The following is a 23,157-nucleotide window of genomic DNA, read 5'->3' on the forward strand; positions in this document are numbered from 1 at the left end:
GGTTCGCGGGAGTGCATTTTTGGAAAGATCATTTGAATGAATTGACGGATAATGGGTATTCCATCGAGATTTCCTAGAAACTCAATAAGATTAACATGGGATACATGTATGAATGAAATGTTGAATGATGAGCTCATCTAGTTAAATTACATGATACATGATTATGTGACTAAAACATGATTATGTGACTAACTCATTGATTGAGTGTATGTGATAGGAAATCATTTCATAATGGATGATTTCATGATTAAAGCATGAATGTATGCTAGTTGCTCGGTATGTTTACTTTCCGGTTATTCGAGCTTACTAAGCATGAAAATGCTTACCCCCTTCTCTTTTTCCTTGTCTCGCAGAGCTCGCAGACTCATAAGGACTGAAAGACAATTGGAGAGTCAACATACTATCAACTACACCAGCTTTGGTATAGAGACTTTGTTCATTTTGCTCAATGGCATGTATAGTATTTTTGAGTATTTTGTTATATGTGTCATTTGATTTGCCAAGTGAAGGCATGTAAAATATGTTTATCTTTTAGTATATGCCATGAAAATTGGCTAAGTTGAAGTAGGTTATGACCTACGATTTATGCATGGTTTTATTTACAAATGATGGGTTGCTACTAATTGGCAATGAGTTACATAAACGAGCCAATTTTGGATGAATTAAAGTAACATGGGAACCCATAGGACTAAATGGAAATTAACCATTTATGTATGAAACCAATGATATGAGGTTTCCATACAACTATTTTTATTAAGATTATTAACAAGTGTAAAATCATGTTTTCTCTCAAACTTGGTAACTACTAAGCATATGAGGTAGAAAGGGGTGACTTTAGGCTTGGAAAATAGCCTATTAGAGTCCACATGGCTGCACACACGGGCATGTGTCTAGGCCGTGGGTAACACACGGTTCTCTCCCATGGGCGTGTGCTATGGCCATGTGTCCCCTGCACTCAAAATTTTAGCTCCAAGTTGTACACAGGTAGGCCACATGGGCATGCACCATGGCCATATTAAAATGACAGTGTCGTCCATGGGTTGCCAGCACGGGTGTGTGCCATGGCCATGTTAATAAGTCAGTGTTGCCCATGGTTGAAGGGCATGGGTGTGCCCTAAGCCACACGGGCGTATGAGTCCACACGGCCCACCTACACAGGCATGTGACACTTTATGACAAGGAATTTTTCTGAGAAGCCTAGGTTAACAGAACGTGCCCATATTCATCCCCCACTGCCTCTTGATAGGTTATAGGTCTCGAAGGCCTATACAAGGGACGAGATGTTCATGATTGAAAAGTTTTAAATTCAATGAAATTTTGTGACTCGAGTTAGTATACTAAAAGTGTAAAGTTTCGGTAATGCCTCGAGCCCTGTCCTGATGTTGGATACGGGTGAGGGGTGTTACATTTATTGGTATCAGAGTTACGGTTTAGTTAGCTAGGACTACCATAGGGGATGTCAAAAGTTCGCTATACATTCCATTATTCAAATGTTGATAGTGTGACGTCTCCTAATTGTTTAAATTATTTTAAATATAGTAAATGTCTTCCAATCGAGTACAAGATGAGTCCAAGGGAGCCAAGAGCCATGCTCCGACTTCTGTACTGTGAGCTGTATCTAGTAGTAGTAGAAGGCTGATGTCAGAAGGCCGATAAGAGGCCCGAGCTACCTTCTTTGATATGATGGATGAATGGTTTAGGGATTGTCAAAGAAATCGCCCCAATATACCAAAACCACCCCCACCCCCTAACCAACCTGATGAGGATGTGCCACGAGGAATGGCACCGATGAGAATCGGTAAAGCCCCTGTTAATAATCTTAGAAAGTATGGGGCTGAGGAATTTAGAGCGAATGACACTGAGAGAGCCGAGTTCTAGCTCAAAAATACTACGAGGGTGCTAGATGATTTATCTTGCACACCCAAAGAATTTTTGAAGTGTGCTGTGTCCCTTTTGGAGGACACTGTATACAATTGGTGGAAGACTATATCCTTAGTAGTGTCAAAAGAGAATATTACTTCGGATTTCTTTCAAGCAGAATTTAGGAAGAAATACATTAGCCAATGGTTTTTGGACTTGAAATGAAAGGAAAAATGTTTGAAGTGCACTGTGTCCCTTTTGAAGGACACTGCATACAATTGGTGGAAGACTTTATCCTTGGTATTGCCGAAAGAGAATATTACTTGGGATTTCTTCCAAGCAGAATTTAGGAAGAAATACATTAGCCAATTGTTTTTGGACTCGAAACGAAAGGAGTTTCTGGAACTCAAACAAGGGAATAAGACTGTAGCAGAATACGAGAGAGAGTTCATATGATTAAGTTAGTACGCAACTGAATAGGTCCAAACTGAATCAAAAATGTGTAAACGCTCGAGGAAGGCTTGAATGAGGACATCAAGTTGTTGATTGGGATCTTGAAAATATGGGAGTTCGCCGCATTAACTGGTCGAGCTAAGAAGGCCGAGAAACTTAGTAATGAATGAAAACAAGCTAAGAGAGAGGCTCGAGTTGCGAGCAAGAGGCCTAACGGTAGAACCCTCTCGTTCTACGCGAAGAAAGCCAGGACCCAACACGAACGCTCTACTTCGTTAGTGGGATATTCGGGTAGATCAAGAAGCTTTAAATGACGAGGTCAACAATCTTCCTCCCTAATGGTAGCTAGTGTCGGAAGTGTAGATGATCAAAAACTGAAGTGTAAGAGCTGCAATAAATTTCACTTCGGAGAGTGCTGAATGAATAGCGGCGCATGTTTCAGATGTGGTTCTTTCAATCACTTTCTCAGAGACTGTCCAAAACGAGCTAAAAAAGTAATGGAAATAGCTCTAAAGTTGAGTACTCCCATTCCATGAGGTAGACCTCCGAGATATCATGGGAGTGCTAGTGGCAGTCGAGTTGTGACTAAAGACGCGGAAAATCAGAGGTTCGAGCCCCGGAAAGAATGTATGTGATACGTGCCCGAGAGGAAGCTGCTGCTCCTTATGTTATTACGGGTACCTTCTCTCTTTTTAATATAAGTGTTATTGCTTTAATTGACCCGGGATCGACGTATTCATATATCTACATGAGATTGGCATCTAATATGAACATACCTATTGAGCATACGAAAGATATTATTAGAGTGTCGAACCTACTAGGCAAGTCAGTTCTAGTTGATAAAATCTATAAGAATTGTCCTTTGATGATTCAAGCTCGTTGTTTCCCGGCTAACCTTATGTTGTTACCATTTGATGAATTTGATGTAATACTGGGTATGGATTGGTTAGCCCTTCATGATGTAATTATGAATTGTGGTAGTAAGTATATTAAGTTGAAATGCCCGGATGGTAAGATTCTACGGGTCGAATCAAGAGAACTGGGTTTGTCGCCAGTTGTAATCACGGTAATGGTTGCTCAGAGATATATGAAGAAAGGATACAAAGCTTACCTTGCGTTTGTGATGAACACTAAGGAAACTGAACTGAAGATTGAGTCTGTGCCGATAGTATGTGAGTACCTAGATGTGTTTCCAGAGGAATTACCTAGATTACCTCCTGAAAGGGAGATGGAGTTTGGTATTGAGTTGGTGCCAGGGACGACTCCCATTTCTATTTCCTCGCACAGAATAGCACCTACAGAGCTGAAGGAGTTAAAAGCGCAGTTGCAAAAGCTGACGGATAAAGGATTTACTAGGCCAAGTTTTTCACCTTGGAGTGCCCCTGTGTTGTTTGTAAAGAAGAAAGTTGGTACGATGAGGTTATCTATCGAATATCGGGAACTGAACAAGGTGACTATCAAGAATAAGTATCATTTGCCAAGAATTGATGATTTGTTTGACCAGTTAAGAGGAGCCACCATATTCTCTAAGATAGACTTAAGGTCTGGCTATTATCAGCTGCGAGTTAAAGACTCAGATGTACCTAAGACAGCTTTCAGAACGAGGTATGGCCATTATGAATTTCTTGTCATGTCATTTGGGCTAACGAATTCACCAGCTGTGTTTATGGACCTAATGAATAGGATCTTTCGGCCATATTTGGATAAGTTTGTCATTGTGTTTATTAATGACATTTTGATTTACTCTAAAGATGAGTCAGAGCATACGAAGCACCTGAGAATTGTGTTGCGGACCTTGCGGGAAAAGCAACTGTATGCTAAGTTTAGTAAGAGTGAGTTTTGGCTCCAGGAAGTTGGATTTTTAGGTCATATAGTTTCGAGTGAAGGCATCCGAGTTGATCAAAGTAAGATTTTTGTAATTGTTGAATGAAAATCACCTAAGAATGTAACCGAGGTTAGAAGCTTTTTGGGATTAGCTGGTTACTATTGAAGGTTTGTAAAAGGATTTTCCATGATAGCGACTCCGATGACGAAGTTTCTACAAAAAGACGTTAAGTTTGAATAGACGAAGAAGTGTCAGCAAAGTTTTGAAAAGTTAAAGACATTGCTAACTGAAACTCCTATTTTAGTGCTACCTGAATCGGGAAAAGAATTTGGTCTATAGTGATGCATCCTTAAATGGATTGGGTTGTGTGCTTATGCAATATGGCAAGGTGATAGCCTATGCTTCACGACAATTGAAGCCTCATGAGAAGAATTATCCAACCCATGACTTAGAGCTTGCTGCTATTGTTTTTGCCTTGAAAATTTAGAGGATTATTTGTATGACGAGACTTGCCATACATTCACGGACCACAAGAGTTTGAAATACTTAATGACTCAGAAAGAGTTAAATTTGAGACAGCAAAGATGGTTAGAACTAATTAAGGATTATGATTTGATTATCGACTGTCACCCCGGGAAAGGCGAATGTGATAGCCGATACATTGAGTAGGAAATCCCTGTATATCTTGAGAGCTATGGATGCTCATTTTACATTGCTTGACGATGGTTCAGTTTTGGCTGAGCTGGAGGCTAGGCCGACATTTCTGCAGGAAATTCATGATGCTCAGCTTAATAATGATGACTTGCAAGCAAAAAGGACTCAATGTGAGTCTGGTGTTGAATCAAATTTTTGAGCTAGTCCTGTTCAGAGATAGGGTTTGTGTACCCAATGACAATGAACTTATTCCAAAGATTTTGCAAGAAGCACATAACAGTCATTTATCTGTTCACCCGGGAAGTACCAAGATGTACAACGATTTAAAGAAGATGTACTGGTGGAATGGTATGAAAAGAGATGTTTTTGAATTTGTATCGAAATGCCTGGTATGTCAGCAAGTTAAAGCTGAACATCAAGTGCCTTCAGGTTTGTTACAGCCTGTAATGGTCCCCGAATGGAAGTGGGATGGAGTTACCATGGACTTTGTGAAAGGATTACCTTTGACTCAGAAAAAGAAAGATGTTATATGAGTTATAGTGGACAAATTGACAAATTCGGCCCATTTTATTCCGGTAAGGACAGATTATTCACTTGATAGATTGGTCGATTTGTACATTTCTGTAATAGTAAGATTACACGGAGTACCACTGTCAATTATTTCAGACAGAGACCCGAGGTTCACTTCGAGATTCTTAAAGAAGTTAAAAAAAGCCTTGGGTTCAAAATTGAGCTTTAGTACAGCTTTTCACCCTCAGACCGATGGTTAGTCTAAGCGAATGATTCAGATTCTCGAGGACATGTTGCGATGTTGCATCTTTGAATTTCAGGGTAGTTGGGAAAAAATACCTACCATTAGTAGAATTTTCCTACAATAATAGTTTTCGAACAAGTTTGAAGATGGCACCTTATGAGGCTTTGTATGGTAGGAAGTGTCGAACTCCGTTGTACTGGACATAACTCAAGGAAAATCAAATTCATGGAGTTGATTTGATCAAAGAAACTAAAGAAAAAGTTAAATTGATACGGGATTGTTTAAAAGTAGCATCAGATAGGCAAAAGTCTTATGCTGATCTAAAAATAAAGGAAATTGAATTTCAAGTCGGAGATATAGTATTCTTGAAAGTATCTCCATGGAAAAAGGTATTAAGATTTGGTTGGAAAGGTAAACTGAGTCCACGATTTATAGGACCGTATGAGATCACTGAAAGAGTTGGACCGTTAGCCTATCGTTTGGCATTGCCACCCGAACTAGAAAGGATTCATGACGTGTTTCATGTATCCATGTTGAGGAGATATCAATCAGACCCCTCTCATGTAATTTCACCGACTAAGATTGAAATTCAACCAGACATTAGAGAAGAACCGGTTAAGATATTGGCTCGTGAAGTTCAACAGTTAAGAAAAAAAATGTGGTTCTTGTAAAAGTTTTATGGCATCAACATGGTGTTGAAGAGGCTACATGGGAACCAGAAGAAACCATGAGAAGCCAATATCCGAATCTATTTTCTGGTAAGACTTTCAAGGACGAAAGTCCCTAAGGGGGGATAAATATAACATCCGAAATTAGGGTCTAGTCAGAATAGTGTTTCAGGACCACAAATCTGATATCAAAATATTTATTTTATGATTATTATGAGGCCTAGAATATGAGTATATGCATGTGTTAAAGTTTCATGAAGAAATTCTAAGTATAAGGTGTCCAATTAAAAATTAGGGACTAAATTGAATAAATTGAAAAACTTGGATTCTAGAAGCAATTTCTATGAAATTGCTTTAGATTATGAATTAGAAGGTCTTGGAGAGCAATTTTCTCAAATTCTAAATTTTTGGAGAAAAATGGGCTTGCATGGATGAAATTTCAAAGAAAGGGCTTAAAGACATTTTGGTCATTTAGCTTTTAAGTGAAATAAAATGGGAAAAATGAACCAAAAATCAGCCATTCTTCTTCTCCATGCTGTCGAAATTTCTAGGGTTTCCATAGCTAAGGATTTCAAGCTTTCCAAGCTCAATAGTAAGTGCTCCCAAGCCCCGTTTTTCATATTCTTTGTATTTTTCAAATCTTAATAGCTTGCTCTTTCCATTTCTACCCATATTTCATGCTAGGGTTCATGTTTAAAAATTTACCCATGCATGAGTTGCTTGAATTTTGATGGATTATGGAGCAATATGAAAGATCAATGTGTGTTAAACATCTTTTCCTAGTTGATTTTCTTGAAAAACCCTTATAGGGACCATTTTGCAAAAGATGTAAATGTGGGGTAAAAATGAGAAATTAATGGAAAATGTAGGCTGCCATAAGAGAGAAAAATGTTCAACTAGGCTTGGGTGAGATAGAAATTGCATGTGTCTCATTATACGAGCCTAACGACTAAATCGTAAAAATGTCAAAAGTTAGCGGCAAAACGGTCATTTGGACAGGGGTAGATATTAAACTTGAAATGTATAATGTGGGGTATTAATGAGTTAATTTTACTGTTATAGACCCCGAGGAACAAATTCTGGAGGTCGATCGTGGTAAACGCAAGGTTTCGGAATAACTGAAATACAATCCCGAAAAGAATACCAGGTAAGTTCAGATAACTTAAAGTAAACCCCTAATATGTATAATTGCATGATTTATGAATGCATGATATTTGCATTTATTGATGGCATGAAAATGCATGAAATGCATCTTTGATAATGAAATGTTGATAACCGTCTCGGTTGACGTTAAAAGGGAATTCGATGATAAACCATGTTTTACATGTGTAATGAGATCCTGCATGTGTTGCTGTAAGGATTTAACCCGGACGGGTAATCTATGATCTCGAGTATAGAAAGGAATCTAGCCCAGACAGGTGTTCCTTTAATGATCAAGCCTCCCGAAGAATATGTTGCATTATAGATTTAGCCCCAACGGTTAATCTGATTAGGATCTGAATTTAGCCTGGACTGGTAATTCAGATCCAAGCTCATTAAGCGTGTTTGTCGTTATAAGGGATTTAGCCTAGACTGGTAATCCCGACATCACCTTACAAGTTCATATAATGGGGAATTTAGCCTGGACTGGTAATCTCGCCATATGATTTGAGGTTAGCAGGAGTGCATATATGGAAAGATCATTTGAATGAATTGATGGATAATGGGTATTCCATCGAGATTTCCTAGAAACTCAACGAGATTAACGTGGGATACATGTATGAATGAAATGTTGAATGATGAACTCATCTAGTTAAATTACATGATACATGATTATGTGACTAACTCATTGATTGAGTGCATGTGATAGGAAATCATTTCGTAATGGATGATTTCATGATTAAAGCATGAATGTATGCTAGTTGCTCGGTATGTTTACTTTCTGGTTATTCGAGCTTACTAAGCATGAAAATGCTTATCCCTTCTCTTTTTCCATGTCTCACAGAGCTCGCAGACTCATAAGGACTGGAAGACAATTGGAGAGTCAACACACTATCAACTAGACCAGCTTTGGTATAGAGACTTTGTTCATTTTGCTCAATGACATGTATTGTATTTTTGAGTATTTTGTTATATGTGTCATTTGACTTGCCAAGTGAGGGCATGTAAAATATGTTTATCTTTTTGTATATGCCATGAAAAATGGCTAAGTTGAAGTAGGCTATGACCTACAACTTATACATGGTTTTATTTACAAATGATGGGTTGCTACTAATTGGCAATGAGTCACATGAAAGAGCCAATTTCTGATGAATTAAAGTAACATGGGAACCCATAACACTAAATGGAAATTAACCATTTATGTATGAAACCAATGATATGAGGTTTCTATACAACTATTTCTATTAAGATTATTAACAAGTGTAAAATCATGTTTTCCCTCAAACTTGGTAACTACTAAGAATATGAGGTAGAAAGGGGTAACTTTAGGCTTGGAAAATAGCCTATTAGAGTCCACATGGCTGGACACACAGAAGTGTGTCTAGGCCGTGTGTGATACACGGTTCTCTCCCATGGGTGTGTGCTATGGTCATGTTCCCCCTGCACTCAAAATTTTAGCTCCAAGTTGTACACGGGTAGGCCACACAGGCGTGTGTCGTGGCCGTGTTAAAATGACAGTGTCGTCCACGGGTTGGCAGCACGGGTGTGTGCCATGGCCGTTTTAATAAGTCAATATTGCCAACGGTTGAAGGGCATGGGCATGCTCTAAGCCACATGGGTGTGTGACACTTCATGACAAGGAATTTTTCTGAGAAGCCTAAGGTTAATCGAACGCGCCCGTATTCGTCGCACACTGCATCTTGATAGGTTATAGGTCTCGAAGGCCTATACAAGGGACAAGATGTTCATGATTGAAAAGTTTTAAATTCAAGTGAAATTTTGTGACCCGAGTTAGTATACTGAAAGTGTAAATGTGACATCCCTAAATCGACCCTAGTCGGAAAGTGGTTTCGGGACCACCAAACCGAGTCATAATAATAATTAACCATCATAATTGATGCTCATTATATGTATATATGCATGTGTGAAAATTTCGTGTTTGGATTTTGTTAATAGTAAGTGAATTTTTATCAAATAGGACTTATGTGAGAAAATTTAGAAATGTGCTAGGCAATTGTAAGGTGGCCTATTAATACATGTGGGAAAATAGTTGTCCTTGCATGTCAAATAACCCACTTCCTAAGGTGAGTGGCCAGCCATGACAAGAATATGGGCAAGGAACATGTTTCCAACATGTTTAGTTAGTGGATTATGTAGAAAAATAAAGAAATGAAAAAAATGAGCATGGATGCCCCCCTTTGTTGCCGTGAGTAGAGGAAAAGAAAGGAAAAAATTGTTCATCCATTCTCAAAATCTTGGCTGAAAATACTAAGGGAAAAGGAAGGATTTTTGCTTCATGCTTGGTTTAGAAGAGAACTAGAAGGAGATTTGGTCATACTTGTGTCAAGATTAAGGTATGTTTGAGGTTGTGTCATGAGATTCATGCATGTTTTAGTTGCTAACTTGATGTTCATGTTAGCCCATGGTTCAAATCCTTGTTATGCCATGGAAATGGTATTTGGCCAAGGTTGATATTGTGTTAAAGCCATTGCATGCTAAATGTGAAGCTTGTTGATGATACATGTAATGATGGATTGACTACTCTTGAAATTTCTTTTAGCATTCTTGAGTAAGACATGGAGTTTTCTTTGTTTAACCATGACCAAAAATTGAAAGGGGATGGTGTGGGATGTATTCGCCATGGCATGCTCATAAGTGCGATTTATGCTTGTTGCATGATAGGTAAAAATTTGTGTTTTGATATATGTGTATATGTGTTTGTACATGATGTTACAAATGGATGTGAAAATATGCTAGATTGGGAAAATTTGATTAAATGTTCATGAGATGAAATTAGGTGATTAAAAGATGTTAGTTGACATTGTACATATATATATATATTCGCCATTAAAGTGAGTATGTAGGTAATGTTGAATCAAGTTTTGGTGCATATTCGGTTAGGTGTATAATCGACCAAATGGACGATTAGTAAGAATGGTTGCGAATATACAAGCATACATATGCATGTGTAGTTGAATTATGAATGTTTAGCAAGATGGTTAAACTAGTGATTTATTGATTAAGCTCAAGGAGTTAAAGAAGGAGAATCAAGCAAGGGAAAGACGAAGGTCATCGAGTAGCCGACTTGGAACTATTTTACCCAACACGAGGTAAGTCATTAAGCACGTATTTGATATTGCTTAAATGATTGTAAAATTTATGCAATTGTGTTTAATGGGATGATATATATATATAAATGAAAATGTATGTGTATGGAGTGATGACAATTGTTGAATGTAAAAGAAATAGTGAAATGTGTAGAAAGTTTGCTTTCGGCACTAAGTGTCTTGGGCAATACGTGTATACGGTGACGAGATTGGCACTAAGTGTGCGTGCTGGAAATATATGGCACTAAGTGTGCATGCTGGAAATATATGGCACTAAGTGTGCGAGCTCGAAGGGCATGGCACTGTGTGTGCGGGCCTAAATCGCATGGCACTAAGTGTGCGAAATCGAGTATTAAGCACTGTGTGTGCATACTCTATATATATATAAATATCTCCAATCGAACAATTATATGGAGGGTGTGTCTCCATCGAGTGAGTATGGACAGCGGATCGGTAAGTACCTTGAGCTCATGACGAATAGGTAATACGCTCATGCTTGGGGTTGAATTTGGTAAGCCTTAAATCTATGTGATGATTGAAATTGTATGGTTGTGCTGGAAAATGAGTTAATGTGTAAAAATGCTTGATTATCTTGTTGTGTAGAATATGAAATGTGGATGTATGAATTGGTACGAGATTGGACCAAAAGGTCCGAGGTATTATGGTATAGATTCGATATGGACGAGTACCTAGCCTCATTTGTTGTACATGTAGTAGTAACTTTATCAGTGGATTGACGAATGCTTATGACTTACTGAGTTGTAAACTCACTCGGTGTTTTCTTGTCACCCATTTTAGGTCTCTTGGACTCGTGTTGTTGCGTGCTCGGAACCGTCGTTGAAGTCATCACACCGGCTGAAATCTTGTGGTATTGTTTTTTGTTGTTGAAGAACATTTGGCATGTATAGGCTATTATATTTTGTCGAATTGTGGGTTGTAAACTTTAAGCCATGTGAAAATGGCCTATGTGGTCGTCGAGTGGGATGCTAGAACCTATAGCCACGAGTCTTAGAAACTCAAATTTTGTTAAGGTGGCCATAATTTGTGTCATGTATGATGGATGATTAAGGCCAAGGAAAAATTCATGAAATTGGCATAGTCTACTGCAGTAACTGTTGCGGACAGCAGCAGTGAGATGAGATTGAAAAATCACTAAAAATAGTATAAGTAGAATTAAATAGTGAGTAAATTATGAAACTGATCCTTGATGAATCTATTTTTATATGGATGAAACGAAACGACCATATGAGCAGTATACTGGGAGATATTAAAGTTCTCGTGAGACAGGGCCAGAACGATTTCTGGGTCCCCTGTCGTGACTTTGAAAATTTACCATAAATTATCCAGAAAGAATTAGGAGTCATGCCTTATATGTACAGATTCCATTTCGAGTCTAGTTTCATTAGAAAGAAACGGCACCAGTATTAAAGCCCTGTACAGAAAGATATTCAAGTTGTAACGCGCGGAGGTCAGAGCAGTCAATCCCTGTAACATGGGTGACTTTAACTAATAAACTGTACCAATTGGCCCAACCAAAATTCTAAAATAAATCCATGGATGGATATATGAGTCTAAATTCAGGAAAATTTACAAAACCAGTTTCCGAGTTTTGGAACTCGAGATATGATTTTAAGGCGACGGTGACGCAGTTTTCCAGCCTGTCCAGAAATGCCAAATTGGTCGGTACTTTAAGAGGATTTGTCTCGTTAACCCCTCGTGTCCGACAATCGGCGTCGGTCACGAGTTAGGTGTTACAATTTTATTGGTATCAGAGCTATGGTTTAGTCGGTTCTAGGACTACCATAGCGCGTGTGAGTCTAGCTATACATGCCAAATTGATAGTGCTTAATAATGTGATGACTTCTGACGGTTGAAATTTTTGTTTTGATTAGCGATGGAACCCGGGTAGAGAGACCTTGGCGGATGACGTTGAAAGTGTAGCGGCTGCTCCTGCAAGGGACACCGCTGTTGAGCCTCAGTCATCCGCGAATAATCAAAATGAAGGGGCGAAACATGCCTTCTTCACTATGATGAATGAGTGGGTCGCGCAATATGCCCGAACCAACCCGGCTGTCCAACCATTCCCGAATTTAAATACTCCACCCCAAGACTCCGCAATGCCTCCAGTTACTGATCCTGTGAGGCTGAGTAAACCACCTGTGGACTTGATTAGGAAGCGTGGGGCCGAGGAGTTCAAGGCCATAGTTACTGATGATGCCGAAAAGGCCGAGTTCTGGCTCGATAACACCATTAGAGTGTTAGATGAACTGTCATGCACACCCGACGAATGTCTTAAGTGTGCTATATCCTTGTTATGAGACTCACTTACTATTGGTGGAGGACTTTAATTTCCATAGTCCCAAATGAACGAGTTACTTGGGATTTCTTCCAATCCAATTTCAAAGAAATACATTAGTCAACGGTTCATCGATCGAAGCGTAAGGAATTCTTGGAACTCAAGCAAGGCCGGATGATCAGATCTCTGAATACGAACATGAGTTCGTAAGACTTAGTCGGTATGCTCGGGAGTGTGTGGCTGATGAGGTTGCGATGTGCAAAAGATTTGAAGAAGGATTGAATGAAGAGTTAAAGTTACTAGTGGGAATTTTGGAGATAAAGGAGTTCGTGACACTAGTCGAACGAGCCTGCAAGGCGGAAGAACTTGGGAGGAGAAGAAGAAGGCTGAATTTGAAGCAAGAGATTACCGTAAAAGATCGACGAGTAAAGCTCCGTTCTCCAGAAAGAGGTTCGGGAGGACACCAAGAAGTCGAGGACGACTGTGGAATTTCCATTAGAGCCCCACCATTGACGGACTCCCGAGCTACTTCAGTAGCTAGTGTGGGCAATAATCGTCAAGAGAGACCAATGCCCCCAATGTGGAAGACGACACCTAGGTGAATGTTGGGGTAAGTCATTAATAGGGCTGTTATGGATGCGGTTCAAGGACCACTTCATTAGAGATTGCACGGAGCTAGATGAGAGGAATAAGACGCAAGGTGCAAGACCTAGTGGAACGACGCTGGAGGTAGGCCCCGAGAATCTCTGGAGGTAGGGGTGGTAATCGAGAGGAGCCTCTAATACTGCCGTCCGATCCGAGACCCGTGCTCTGCTAGAGCATATGCCATCCGCATACGAGAGGAGGCATCCTCCCCGACGTTATCACCGGTACTTTTACTCTCTTTGATACTATTGTGATTGCATTGATTGACCCGGCTCTACTCACTCATATGTATGTGAAACCTTAGCATCCAAGAAGACTCTACCGTTGAGTCTCTCGAGTTCGTAATTCGAGTGTCAAACCCTTTGGGTCAATACGTGCTTGTTGATAAAGTGTGCAAGAGATGCCCCTAATAATTCGAGAATCCTGCTTTTCCTACCGATCCGATGCTTCTACCATTTCATGAATTCGATGTTATTCTTGGTATGGATTGGTGACCGTACATGATGCAAAGTTGGTGGATCGCAAAAGGAAAACCATTAATTTGAGGAGTGCAAATAATGAGGTAGTCCGAGTCGAGTCTCTCGATTTAAAGGGAGTGCGACAATAATATCTTCTATGACCGTCAAGATATGTGAAAAGGGGTGTGAAACATACCTTGCGTATGTGTTTGGGAGTAAAGAGACGGAAAGGAAACTCGAATCGGTACCAGTGGTTTGTGAGTATTCGGATGTTTTTCCGAGGAGTTACCGGATTGCCACCGGTTCGAGAAGTGGAATTCGCATCGGTTGTACCGGTACTACGCCGATTTCAATAGCCCGTGTCGTATGGCATTAACGGAATTAAAGGAATTGAAGGTTCAATTGCAAGAATTGACGGATAGAGGTTTCGCTCGACCGAGTTTTTCTCCATGGGCGACTTTGTATTGTTTGTGAAGAAGAAGGACGGAACCATGAGGTTGTGCATCGACTATCGTCAACTCAATAAAGTGACGATAAAGAATAAATATCCATTGCCACGAATTGACGATTTGTTTGATCAATTAAAGGGAGCCTCGGTGTTTTCAAAGATAGATTTGAGGTCGGGTACTATCGGTTGAGGGTCCGAGAATCGGACATACCCAAAACCGCTTTTAGAACGAGGTACGGTCACTACGAATTCTTGGTGATGCCGTTTGGGCTCACTAATGCCCTGCGGTGTTTATGGATTTAATGAATAGAATTTTCAGCCATACTTGGATCGGTTCAGTAGTTGTATTTATCGATGACATTTTGGTCTATTCGAGAGATGAAACCGAACATCTTTGAACACCGAGGCTAGTGTTGCAAATCTTACGAGATAAGCGATTATACGCAAAGTTCAAGAATGTGAATTTTGGTTGAAAGAGGTTAGCTTTTGGGGCACGTGATGTCCGTGATCGGTGTCGTGGTGGACCCGAACAAAATTTCGACCATAGTCGATTGGAAACCACCAAGGAATGTTACCGGTTAGGAGCTTTTTGGGGCTTGCGGTTATTACCGACGATTTGTAAAGGTTTCTCGATGATAGCCACGCCAATGACGGCTTACTCCAAAAGGATGTTAAGTTCGAATGGACGGAGAAATGTCGAAAAGTTTCGATCAACTGAAAGCTTATTTGATGAAGCCCCAATTCTAGTGCAACCCGAATCGGGCAAAGAGTTTGTCATTTATAGTGACGCATCCCTACTTGGGTTGGGTTGCGTATTGATGCAAGAAGGGCGAGTTGTGGCCTATGCGCCGAGACAATTAAAGCCACATGAGAAAAATTATCCGACCCATGATCTCGAATTGGTCGCCATCGATTCGCCTTTAAAGATATGGCGACATTACTTATTTGGTGAGAAGTGCCATGTGTATTCAGATCACAAAAGTCTCAAATATTTGATGACTCAAAGAGACTTAAATCTGCGACAAAGACGATGGCTCGAGTTGTTAAAAGATTATGAACTCGTTATTGATTATCACCCGAAGGGCCAATGTGGTTGCGGATGCCTTAAGTCGAAATCACTTTGCTTGCTTTACGAGCGATGAATGTACACTTGTCTATTCTACCCGACAATGTGTTAGTAGCCGAATTGAAGGCCAAACCATTGTTGGCTCATCAAATTCGGAAGCTCGTAAAGTTGATGAGGAGTTGCTTGCAAAACGGGCCGAGTGTGTTCGAGCAAGGAATCGAGTTTCAAATTGATGATGACGATTGTTTAAGGTTTAGAAGTCGTCTGTGTGTTCCAAAGAATTGAACTTATTTCGATAATTCTAAATGAAGCCCATTGTAGTCGAATGTCAATCCACCCGGGTAGTACTAAAATGTACAATGACCAAACGCCAATTTTGGTGGCCCGTATGAAACGAGACATTTCAATTTGTTTCAAGGTGTCGATATGTCAACAAGTGAAAGCGGAACATCAAGTGCCATCGGGATTACTTCACCGATCATGATACCCGAATGGAAATGGGATCGAGTCACAATGGACTTTGTATCCGGACCGCCATTGTCGTGAGTAAGAAGGATGCGATTTGGGTCGTTGTCGATAGACTAACTAAGTCGGCTCACTTTATCCCCGTGCGCACGGATTTTTCAATGGACAAATTAGCGGAATTGTACGCTTTCGATTGTGAGATTACACGGGTGCCTATTTCTATCGTGTCGGATAGAGACCCAAGATTTACGTCGCGATTTTGGAAGAAATTGCAAGATGCTTTGGGTACCAAGTCGCATTTAGCACCGCTTTTCATCCCCAAACCGATGGTCAACCCGAACGGATAATTCAAATACTCGAGGATATGTTGAGATGTTGCATCCTTGAGTTTAGTGGTTCATGGGAACGGTATTTACCTTTGATTGAATTCGCCACAACAATAGCTTTCAATCAAGTATTAAGATGGCGCCTTACGAGGCTTTATACGGTCGTAAATGCCGTACCCCATTATTCTGACTGAACTTAGTGAAGGTAAATTCTTCGAGTTGATTTGGTTAAGGATGCCGAGCAAAAGTTCGAGTAATTCGTGAAAGTTTGAAAGTCGCTCGGATCGCCAAAAGTCGTATGCGGATTTGAAAAGAAAAGATATTGAATATCAGGTTGGAGACAAGGTCTTTCTCAAAGTTTCACCTTGGAAGAAGGTGCTTAGATTTGGTCGTAAGGGCAAATTGAGTCCGAGGTTTATCGGGCCATATGAAGTATCCGAACGAGTTGGGCCAGTCGCATATCGATTAATTTTGCCCTTGAGCTCGAAAGGATTCACAACGTTTTCATGTCTCGATGCTTCGACGATATAGGTCTGATCCATCGCACGTAATTGCTCCATCTGAGATTGAGATTCAGCCTAATTTGAGCTATGAAGAGGAACCGTTCGCATTATGAGGCGTGAAGTAAAAGAGTTGCGCAATAGGAAAATCCCGTTAGTGAAGGTGTTGTGGCATAAACACGGAATGGAAGAAGCCACTTGGGAACTTGAGGACTCTATGAAAGAGCGATACCCGAGCCTATTTACGGTAAGATTTTCGGGACGAAAATTTCTAAGTGGGGAGAGTTGTGACATCCCTAAATCGACCCTAGTCGGAAAGTGGTTTCGGACCACCAAACCGAGTCATAATAATAATTAACCATCATAATTGATGCTCATTATATGTATATATGCATGTGTGAAAATTTCGTGTTTGGATTTTGTTAATAGTAAGTGAATTTTTATCAAATAGGACTTATGTGAGAAAATTTAGAAATGTGCTAGGCAATTGTAAGGTGGCCTATTAATACATGTGGGAAAATAGTTGTCCTTGCATGTCAAATAACCCACTTCCTAAGGTGAGTGGCCAGCCATGACAAGAATATGGGCAAGGGAACATGTTTCCAACATGTTTAGTTAGTGGATTATGTAGAAAAATAAAGAAATGAAAAAAAATGAGCATGGATGCCCCCCTTTGTTGCCGTGAGTAGAGGAAAAAGAAAGGAAAAAAAAATTGTTCATCCATTCTCAAAATCTTGGCTGAAAATACTAAGGGAAAAAGGAAGGATTTTTGCTTCATGCTTGGTTTAGAAGAGAACTAGAAGGAGATTTGGTCATACTTGTGTCAAGATTAAGGTATGTTTGAGGTTGTGTCATGAGATTCATGCATGTTTTAGTTGCTAACTTGATGTTCATGTTAGCCCATGGTTCAAATCCTTGTTATGCCATGGAAATGGTATTTGGCCAAGGTTGATATTGTGTTAAAGCCATTGCATGCTAAATGTGAAGCTTGTTGATGATACATGTAATGATGGATTGACTACTCTTGAAATTTCTTTTAGCATTCTTGAGTAAGACATGGAGTTTTCTTTGTTTAACCATGACCAAAAATTGAAAGGGGATGGTGTGGGATGTATTCGCCATGGCATGCTCATAAGTGCGATTTATGCTTGTTGCATGATAGGTAAAAATTTGTGTTTTGATATATGTGTATATGTGTTTGTACATGATGTTACAAATGGATGTGAAAATATGCTAGATTGGGAAAATTTGATTAAATGTTCATGAGATGAAATTAGGTGATTAAAAGATGTTAGTTGACATTGTACATATATATATATATTCGCCATTAAAGTGAGTATGTAGGTAATGTTGAATCAAGTTTTTGGTGCATATTCGGTTAGGTGTATAATCGACCAAATGGACGATTAGTAAGAATGGTTGCCGAATATACAAGCATACATATGCATGTGTAGTTGAATTATGAATGTTTAGCAAGATGGTTAAACTAGTGATTTATTGATTAAGCTCAAGGAGTTAAAGAAGGAGAATCAAGCAAGGGAAAGACGAAGGTCATCGAGTAGCCGACTTGGAACTATTTTACCCAACACGAGGTAAGTCATTAAGCACGTATTTGATATTGCTTAAATGATTGTAAAATTTATGCAATTGTGTTTAATGGGATGATATATATATATAAATGAAAATGTATGTGTATGGAGTGATGACAATTGTTGAATGTAAAAGAAATAGTGAAATGTGTAGAAAGTTTGCTTTCGGCACTAAGTGTCGGGCAATACGTGTGTACGGTGACGAGATTGGCACTAAGTGTGCGTGCTGGAAATATATGGCACTAAGTGTGCATGCTGGAAATATATGGCACTAAGTGTGCGAGCTCAAGGGCATGGCACTGTGTGTGGGGCCTAAATCGCATGGCACTAAGTGTGCGAAATCGAGTATTAAGCACTGTGTGTGCGTACTCTATATATATATAAATATCTCCAATCGAACAATTATATGGAGGGTGTGTCTCCATCGAGTGAGTATGGACAGCGGATCGGGTAAGTACCTTGAGCTCATGACGAATAGGTAATACGTTCATGCTTGGGGTTGAATTTGGTAAGCCTTAAATCTATGTGATGATTGAAATTGTATGGTTGTGCTGGAAAATGAGTTAATGTGTAAAATGCTTGATTATCTTGTTGTGTAGAATATGAAATGTGGATGTATGAATTGGTACGAGATTGGACCAAAAGGTCCGAGGTATTATGGTATAGATTCGATATGGACGAGTACCTAGCCTCATTTGTTGTACATGTAGTAGTAACTTTATCAGTGGATTGACGAATGCTTATGACTTACTGAGTTGTAAACTCACTCGGTGTTTTCTTGTCACCCATTTTAGGTCTCTTGGACTCGTATTGTTGCGTGCTCGGAACCGTCGTTGAAGTCATCACACCGCTGAAATCTTGTGGTATTGTTTTTTGTTGTTGAAGAACATTTGGCATGTATAGGCTATTATATTTTGTCGAATTGTGGGTTGTAAACTTTAAGCCATGTGAAAATGGCCTATGTGGTCGTCGAGTGGGATGCTAGAACCTATAGCCACGAGTCTTAGAAACTCAAATTTTGTTAAGGTGGCCATAATTTGTGTCATGTATGATGGATGATTAAGGCCAAGGAAAAATTCATGAAATTGGCATAGTCTACTGCAGTAACTGTTGCGGACAGCAGCAGTGAGATGAGATTGAAAAATCACTAAAAATAGTATAAGTAGAATTAAATAGTGAGTAAATTATGAAACTGATCCTTGATGAATCTATTTTTATATGGATGAAACGAAACGACCATATGAGCAGTATACTGGGAGATATTAAAGTTCTCGTGAGACAGGGCCAGAACGATTTCTGGGTCCCCTGTCGTGACTTTGAAAATTTACCATAAATTATCCAGAAAGAATTAGGAGTCATGCCTTATATGTACAGATTCCATTTCGAGTCTAGTTTCATTAGAAACAAACGGCACCAGTATTAAAGCCCTGTACAGAAAGATATTCAAGTTGTAACGCGCGGAGGTCAGAGCAGTCGATCCCTGTAACATGGGTGACTTTAACTAATAAACTGTACCAATTGGCCCAACCAAAAATTCTAAAAATAAATCCATGGATGGATATATGAGTCTAAATTCAGGGAAAATTTACAAAACCAGTTTCCGAGTTTTGGAACTCGAGATATGATTTTTAAGGCGACGGTGACGCAGTTTTCCAGCCTGTCCAGAAATGCCAAATTGGTCGGTACTTTAAGAGGATTTGTCTCGTTAACCCCTCGTGTCCGACACCGGCGTCGGTCACGAGTTAGGGGTGTTACAGTAAAGTTCCAGTAATGCCTCGAGCCCTGTCCTGGTGTTGGATACGGGTGAGGGGTGTTACAGAAATTATCCTAATATGCAAACTATATGAATGAAATAGATTTTAGCAAAATTAAACACAATTTGCAACAATTATAATAAAAATAAACTAAGACAATTAATTTAATTAAACTTAATTTGTTACAAGCATGCTTAATAATATTCAGAAATACATTCTATGGCAACTCGATCTTTCATGAGTTTGGAAACCACATTAGGTCCTTTTGGAATCCTTTACTTAGTAAATATGCATTTTATGATCCTTATTTACTAAGTGTTTCTTAGCATTAGTGTGCAGTTTAATCACACAAATCTAAAAACTATACAGATAACAGAGCTTGGTTAGAGTTGTTATGCAACCTGCAATTTAATCGAGTTAGGATCTAAATTGAGCATTCACATTTCAATTATGTGTTCACTATCCATCGTCTGGTTAGGATCACTCAACTAATTTAGGTGCATTTCAATCACATATGAACGAAATACAGACTTGATTTTAATTAAAAACATGATCGATTGAGGCACAAACATTATAAGCATGAATCAAATAACTATTATTTAATCAAAGCAATCATCCTAGCTTAAATAAAATTAAGCTAACATTGTTGTAAGTAAGAACAAAGAACACATGGCAAACATTTTCAGATTAATTCAAAGAAAGGAAAGATTAAACCCAAATCAAAGTGGCTGCCACCCAAGACTCTGATTGACTAGGCTTCTTTGCTCCTTTGCTTAGTTCCTTTGCTGATGGTTGTCCAAGGTGGCCGACTAAGGGCTCTTTAAGAGGCTTAATTTCTAAAATCTCTATGAAGAGATGATGCTAGGCATGGGGAATGTAAAATACTCTGGAGAACTGAGAGAAAAGAGAGAATGATGAAGGATGAGGGATGAGGAATGAGGGATAAGGGAATGAGGGGGTCTTATTTATAAGTGAAGGGAGGGGGTAGTTTGCTAAAAATAGCGGGGTCTAGTCTCTTCAAGTTTCTTCAATGAGTGGCCGGCCATGATTAGTTGATTTTGAGTTGAATTTTGCTTGATTTTTAAGCAATTCAACTGCCATAACAACTCAGGACTGAGACTCGGTCAAATGTAAATCTTCATACAAATCTCTAATTTCTTCAAAATTGCAAAGACCTTGTGTAATTAAACCAAAAAGTGGTTTATGTGGACAACCATGTGTAACCAAATTTGGGTTGTCTTGGTATTCAATTTGGACAGTTTTTGTAATCCAACAAAGCTATCACACCTGTCCAAAATAAATCAATAAATTAAAGGACCAAAGAGTAAAATTTATCCAATTTAAATAATTAATTAAAGCCCAAATTATTAATGAAATATTTTAAAATGAATTATTAAATATAATTTTATATTTAATTATTTAATTTAATCATGCATGACCCATTTTATATCATAAAAATATAATATGTTCAAATCAATATAAAATAAGTCATTTTATGCATGAAAACTATATAATAAAGCATAAAATCACATTTTAATAATTTCTATGTCCTAATTTCATATTTTCACATATTTCATTAATTTATTAAATAATTACTTAGTTTTAACAACGAATTTAAGTAAACAAGTGATAAATTACATAGGAAAAATCCTATATATTTTTCAATTTACATATCCCGATCTCAAATCCAACTTGGTAAACCATCTCGTACTACCAAGTTGATCAAATAAATCCGCAATAAGAGGAATAGGGTAACTGTTCTTCACAGTGATCTTGTTTAGAGCTCGATAATCGAAGCACATTCTCAATGACCCATCATGTTTCTTTTGAAACAACACTGGCGCACCATTTGGAGATTTAGATAGCTTAATGAATCCCGTATCTAAAAGTTCCTTCAATTGTTTCCGCAACTCTTCTAATTCTGGCAGAGACTTACGATAGGGGGCCCTTGCTGGTGGCACCATGTTGGACACGAACTCGATCTTGTGGTCCACCTCCCTCTTAGGTGGCAAACTTTTGGGCAACTAAGCAGGCATCACATCCCCAAAAGAGGCAACAATTGGCCCACTTCTTTAGGGATCTCACCAACGGACTTAACGGTCTCCTCGATCTTTAAGGTGGATAAATAGGAAACTTCATCTCTATGTACTCATTTAACAAATTGAATTACTGACAATGTTTTCCCCTCCAAGCTTGTTTTCCTTCTCATTCTCACCATGCATTGATGGTTCGAACCCAAAATCACCATGTAATTACTCGAAGGAACAATAAGAGCATTAACCCAATCAAGGAAACTTAATCCAACCACAAAATCATAATCATCAAGTGGTATTACCTTAATGGATACCTTGTCGGTCCAATTGCCAAGTTGGAGATCCACTCCCTTTGTAACCCCTTTGATTGGAACACTTTCTTAGTTCACTGTTTTGATCCGACCTGACTCATTCTCTATCTTGAGGCCAAGTTTACAAGTAGCCTATTCAGATATGAACAAATCAGAAGCACTTGTGTCGACAAGCGTTGTAACACCCCTAACCATTATCGGATGCAGAAATAGGGTTACGGAGCATTATCGAACTTATAACTCAAACATCAAACATTTTATATTGACAAATCATTCAATTCAAAAAACATCCAAATACATCCATACAGTGCCTGATATGAGCCCTCGAGGCTACAAATAGACATTAAAAGCGGTTCAAAACTCAAGAAATTTTTAAGAAAACATTGAAAATTTTCAAAGCATAGGGGACACATGCCCGTGTGGACAGGCCGTGTGGGCATTCGAAATGGGATCACATGGTCGTGCCCCAGCCCGTGTCTAACCTCATGCAACTCTCTGACTTAGGTCACACGGCTAAGCCACATGCTCCTGTGCTAGGCCGTGTGTCAATCGAAATGGCCTCACACGCCTATGTGCCAAGCTGTATGGTAGGCCGTGTGAAACCTAGAGGGTATACTAACTTGTACCACACAAGCAAGCTACACACCTGTGTGCTAAGCCATGTGAAGATACTGACTTGGTTTCAAAAAAAGTTATAGGGGACACACGGCAGTATCACTTGGATGTGTGTCACACATGGCTGAGACACACGCTCGTGTCTTTGCCTGTGTGGAAAAAATAAGCCATTTTCCAAGCCATATTTCTC

This window comes from Gossypium arboreum, chromosome 11 (assembly GCF_025698485.1).
Source record: "Gossypium arboreum isolate Shixiya-1 chromosome 11, ASM2569848v2, whole genome shotgun sequence".
Lineage (NCBI taxonomy): Eukaryota > Viridiplantae > Streptophyta > Magnoliopsida > Malvales > Malvaceae > Gossypium > Gossypium arboreum.